Source organism: Grus americana, chromosome 27 (assembly GCF_028858705.1).
Source record: "Grus americana isolate bGruAme1 chromosome 27, bGruAme1.mat, whole genome shotgun sequence".
Taxonomy (NCBI): Eukaryota; Metazoa; Chordata; class Aves; order Gruiformes; family Gruidae; genus Grus; species Grus americana.
This window is the reverse complement of record NC_072878.1, coordinates 3479412-3484913: the sequence shown is the minus strand read 5'-3', so window position 1 is coordinate 3484913 and position 5502 is coordinate 3479412. Positions and strand designations below refer to the sequence as shown.

The 5502-nt window shown below is 53.1% G+C and overlaps 1 pseudogene; it reads left to right on the top strand.

Annotated features, from left to right (window-relative positions):
• Positions 1-3425, top strand: LOC129196957 (olfactory receptor 14J1-like; annotated as a pseudogene).
• The last annotated feature ends 2077 nt before the right edge of the window (positions 3426-5502 follow it).

The following is a 5502-nucleotide window of genomic DNA, read 5'->3' as shown; positions in this document are numbered from 1 at the left end:
ATGGAGAGATATCAGTAAGGGTAGGAAGACGCTCAGGTGAGACCCAAGCTGGTAAGCAGGCTGGGTGTCAAGAGCCTGCAGGGAAAGAGGTGCAGGTGTGGGACACCGTAGGACATGCTGTGGTGGAGACATCTGGGGGCAGTGGCAAGGCTGAAAGCCCCCAAGACAGCCAAGGTCTTGGTCTGCTGGGCTGTGGCTGTTCTCTCTGCAGGGGATGACTGTGAGGAGACATCTTCTCATTAGAGCACCAGGACTTCATCGTCCCCTTGTCACAACCTGTGAGCCTGAGAAAGAGTGTGTGGTAGTCCTGCTCTAGGCATTGCACATCCCCACATCTCACTGGCCCAGGAAGAGCCCTGAGACACGTGTGTGGGACAGGGTCTCCCCTCCCAGGGGATGGGGGTCACAGCCTGGCCCTTCGACTTTATATAACAGACCCAAGTTTACTCAACATCATCTTTTCCTTTCCTTTGCCTACCTGTCATCACTGCCTCCACTTGCCTGCTCTAACCAGCCCCAGAGTTGCTTTGTCAGGGATGGCCCTCAGGGGGACCCATTAATGCTCCAAGAAACTGTGGAGTTTGCATCTGACTGTGACTTCTGGAGAGGTTTCATCAGCTTCCTCTCAGGGTCTGAGCTTCATGGACTCATCCCCAAACCCACCAGAGGGGTCATTAACATGCCGCCTTGGGCTGGTCCTCTGCTGCTGAGCTGCTCCAGGCTCCTGGGACAAAGGGAGCTCATGGCAAGTGGGCTGTGCTGCAGAGAGACATCTCTGGCCAGGAGCAGCTCCTCTGCAGAGCCCAGCAGGGCTGAGGGCTCTGCCTGCAGGCACCGAGGGGAGAACAGCGAGGCAGAGAGAGCTTAAAGGCAGTTGGAAATGGGAGGCTTGCTGAGAGCTCAGGGAAGGAGAAATCTTCAGAGCCCTCTACACGGTAAGTCTCTGGGTGCAGGGCAATGCCGATGCGGTTCCTGGAGGCATCTCCTCAAGCTGGCAGAGCCCACAGCTGCTGGGATGTGCCAGGTGGACTCCCTGTGCAGAGGCAAGTTTGAGTGGCTGGGAATGCAGGTGTGCAGGCAGGGGTGCCCAGTTGTGTCCTTCAGAGCAGGGTCCCTGCAGCCCAGGGGCTGTGTGCCGGGGCAGGGACTCTGCTGCCTGCCAGGGTCAGCACTCAGCCTGCCCAGGGAGGTGCCCAGGGCACTGCAGGGAGAAGCTATGGGTGGAAGGAGCGACCCCCTGGAAGGGCAGGGCAGGGTCCTTCTGATGTCAAGAGGGTGCTGTGTGGGTCAGGGCTGTTCACAGCTCCAGATCACCCCTGGGACATTTGCCATGGCACTTCTCAAGGAGCACTGGGATCCCCTTGGGCAGTGCCCTGCTGCCAGGAGGGGTCTGCAGGGCAGAGCTGAGCACACAGAGGGTGGGATGGGCTCTGTGAGCAGGGACAGGGAGGAGAGGTGTGGGCAGAGCACCAGCTCCTGGCAGGGACAGCTCCAGGCAGCAGAGACATGGGCAGGGAGTGGGAGGAAACTGCAGCCAAGCCCTGGGCTAGGCTGCCTTCAGGCTGCTCTCTTGTGGTCCCTCACTCTAGATGTCTGCTGGGTGTTGTCTGCTGAGCAATGAGCTGACTCTGCCTTTAGGACATCCCATCTTCAGGACATCGGACTGTCTGCTTTGCCTGTGCTGCTGGGCTTGGGAGCTGCCCCAGAAGAGCACGGCTGTGCTGTAGGATCCCAGGGAGTGCTGAGCTTTCCCTTGGAGGTCAGTTCTCTCCTCTCAGAGGCCTTTGCTTCTCTCTGAGAGGGGCTGTGTCCTTCTTAATCACAACTCCCCCTCTGAGCTGGGAAAGTGAACAGTTTGCAGATCTGCCCTTTGAAACAGGACTCCTCTGCTCTCCTTAGAGTCTTGTTTTGGGCTATTTTTTAGAGAGTAATTCATGTTTGTCGACAACGTCAAGGCAACAGAATCAATTTCATTAGCAGTCTAATGGACACTGCAGCTCTCCTGACTCTGCACTAAGCTACAAAGACCTGAGCCCTTTTGCCTGAACTGTCTCAAGACTCTTCCCATTTTCCATGATAAAATGTGTATTTCTAACCCTCAGAGGAAAAATCCCCTGATGTGATGGTCAAAAATAAAAACCACAGATAACATTCCTATAAGGACATGCTAAGAATCTCTTGTGTATCCCGCACTTTTCCAAATCATGAGTGCAGAGATTTAATTTTTCCATTGAAGGTGGATTACAGCTGACATCGCTTGTCTTCATTGGAGGTGTCACAAACCAGTTCCATGTACCCACTGCAGCTGAGCACAGCTGACTCCTCAGCTCCTGACAACACACTCAGCCAGCACAAACCAGAGAAAGGAAAGGCATTTCAATTGGGGGGTGTTTCTATGAAAAAGAGAGTGTTTTTTCTCAGTGGATTCTGTCCTAACTTTTCGCTGTCCTTTCGTTATTAGAACTGGCCCCCATGCCAAGAAACAGCAGATGTCCAACGGCAGCTCCATCACTGAGTTCCTCCTCCTGGCATTCGCAGACACACAGGAGCTGCAGCTCTTGCACTTCTGGCTCTTCCTGGGCATCTACCTGGCTGCTCTCCTGGGCAATGGCCTCATCATCACTGCCATAGCATACGACCACCACCTCCACACCCCCATGTACTTCTTCCTCCTCAACCTCTCCCTCCTCGACCTGGGCTCCATCTCCACCACAGTGCCCAAAGCCATGGCCAACTTGCTGTGGGACACCAGGACCATCTCCTATGGGGGATGTGCTGTATAGGTCTTTTTCTTTTACTTTCTGATGTCAGCAGAATATTTCCTTCTCACTGTCATGGCTTACGATCACTACATTGACATCTGCCAACCCCTGCACTACGGGACCCTCCTGGGCAGCAGAGCTTGTGTCCACATGGCAGCAGCTGCCTGGGGCAGTGGGTTTCTCAATGCTGTGCTGCACACGGCCAATACATTTTCTATACCTCTCTGCCATGGCAATGCCCTGGACCAATTCTTCTGTGAACTCCCCCAGATCCTCAAGCTCTCCTGCTCGGGCTCCTACCTCAGGGAAGCTGGGCTTCTTATATTAAGCTGTTTTTTAGTTTTTGGCTGTTTTGTTTTCATTGTGCTGTCCTATGTGCAGATCTTCAGGGCTGTGTTGAGGATCCCCTCTGAGCAGGGACGGCACAAAGCCTTTTCCACGTGCCTCCCTCACCTGGCCGTCGTCTCCCTGTTTATCAGCACTGCCACATTTGCTCACCTGAAGCCCCCCTCCATCTCCTCCCTATCCCTGGACCTGGTGGTGGCAGTTCTGTACTCGGTGGTGCCTCCAGCAGTGAACCCCCTCATCTACAGCATGAGGAACCAGGAGCTCAAGGGTGCCTTGAGGAAACTAATCCAATGGACCTTGCACCACCAACTGTAATTTGTCTCCCCTTCTCTGCAAAGCGCCAAGAGTATATTTTAGGCCAGTACTCTGGGTTTTTATTTCTCTGATAATCATAGTTAGAGGTAATTGCTTGGGTTCATAGCACTTCCCTTGAGGCTCTGTCCTGTTGTGTCTGATCCTTTACGAATGTCCTGGTTCTGGCAAGGGTAGAGTTAATTTCACAAGGAGCCAGGACAGGTGACCCAAGCTGGCCGGGGGCTATTCCATACCATGTGACATCATGCTCACCATAAAAGGGGGGCTAGTCGGGCAGTGGGGGGGCGGCGCGGTTTTCGGCGTGGTTCTGGAATGGGCTGAGCTTCTAGTGGGTCGGTGGTTGGATCGGTAAATTGTCCTCTGTTATCACCCATTGCGATCAGTGCTGTTGTTGATTGTTTTCCCTCTCCCTTGCTGTTCCAGTAAACTGCCCTTATCCCAATCCTCGAGGCTTTGCCATTGTTTTTCTGTTCTCCTCCACATCCTGCCGGGGGAGGGGTGAGCGAGCAGTGTGTGGTGCTTAGCTGCCAGCTGGGCCTAAACCACGTCATCAGGAGAAACTTGTCATCTGTTTGATGGAGCAGCTGGGAAGTATGAACCTCACTACGGGATGGACAACAGGGTAGTAAGAACTGCAGGATTTTATGGGCAGGAGCACTGAAGGGCAGAGCACAAGTACTGAGCGCTGAGCAGAGCTCAGTACCACTGGTCTCTAAGGACGGCCTCCTGCAACAGCCCATAAGGATATTCAGTTGACTCTCTCAAAGGAGCTCAATGGCACCAAGATGAGATGTTACTACTGAAGTTAAAGAAGAAACAAAGACAGTGCAGGGCTGCTGCAGAACTTAGCAAGAGCAGGTGTAAATAGGTCTGAGATGCTCTATGTTGCCTTTGGCTCAGTCTTCATCAGCAAGGTCTCCCAGGCCCTTGTGCCTTGAGGCGGAACCCATGGAGAACAACCATCAGTGGGTGGGGATGAAATCTAGGGTCACTTGATCAAACTCAACCCTTGCCAGTCCATGAGATGGGAGGGACTTCACCCAAGGATGCTGAGAGAGCAGGCCAAAGTCATGGGGACACTGCTCTATGTCATATTGGACAGGTGATCAGTTTAGCAGAAGCCATTCAGCTGGTACACACCAGAGGATCTGCTAACCTTCCTGGTCCTGCCCAAACAAAGCCTGTGCATACTGTGGGAGGAGTTAAGGTCCCCATAGTGCACACAGGGAGCTGGCTGGGGAAGGCAGTGTGGGCTGCTCCTCCCCTGGGAACAAGCAAGCCCATCTGTGAGATTGTCTTGGCTCAAGGACCTGGCTGTACTCGGCGGGTAATGTGGAAGGATGGGAGATCTGGTGTGTACCTCAAGGAGATCTAACCTTGGGGGAAAATACTCCATGATGTGAGTTGCATGTGCCAGGAAGCAAGGCAGCAGGAACCACTTGAACTAACAGCAGGCAATCCTCACGAGGAATGGGGCGAGTACTTCACCTGTCCTGAGTGATCGCCTTGGCAGATGGGACCCAAGTCATTGACACGTGTGGGGGTGGAGGGAGTGGGCCTGGAATGAGTGAACAATATCAGCGTATGTCAAGGAACAGGGGGTAGTGGTTAATGAGGATATGTAAACCTGACTGTTGGAAGTAAAGATGGTTTAAGTACGTAGTACAAGTTGCAAGTGTTGGTAAGAGGGGATTGTGGGAACGAGAAAGAGAGAGAATGGAAAGACTCGAGTAGGGTGTAGAAATGCAACAACACAGGAATTGGGCGATTGTGTACATCCTGAATGTGTACACTCAGGTGTATCAGTCAATGTGGGACCTGAGCATGACAGAAATGCTGTGGAATAAGGGTGCGGATTGTACTGGGACTAGGTGGGATGGGGTTAATTTCCCTCATAGCAGCTCATATGGTGCTTTGCATTGGTGGCCCAAACAGTGGTGATAACACACCCATATTTTAGCTATTGCTGAGCAGTGCGTGCACAGTGTCAAGGCCTTCTCTGTTTCTCTTCCCCTCCAATGAGTAGTTTGGAGTTCTTGACAGTGGAAGAGCAGGGCCAAGCATTTTGCTCTGTATG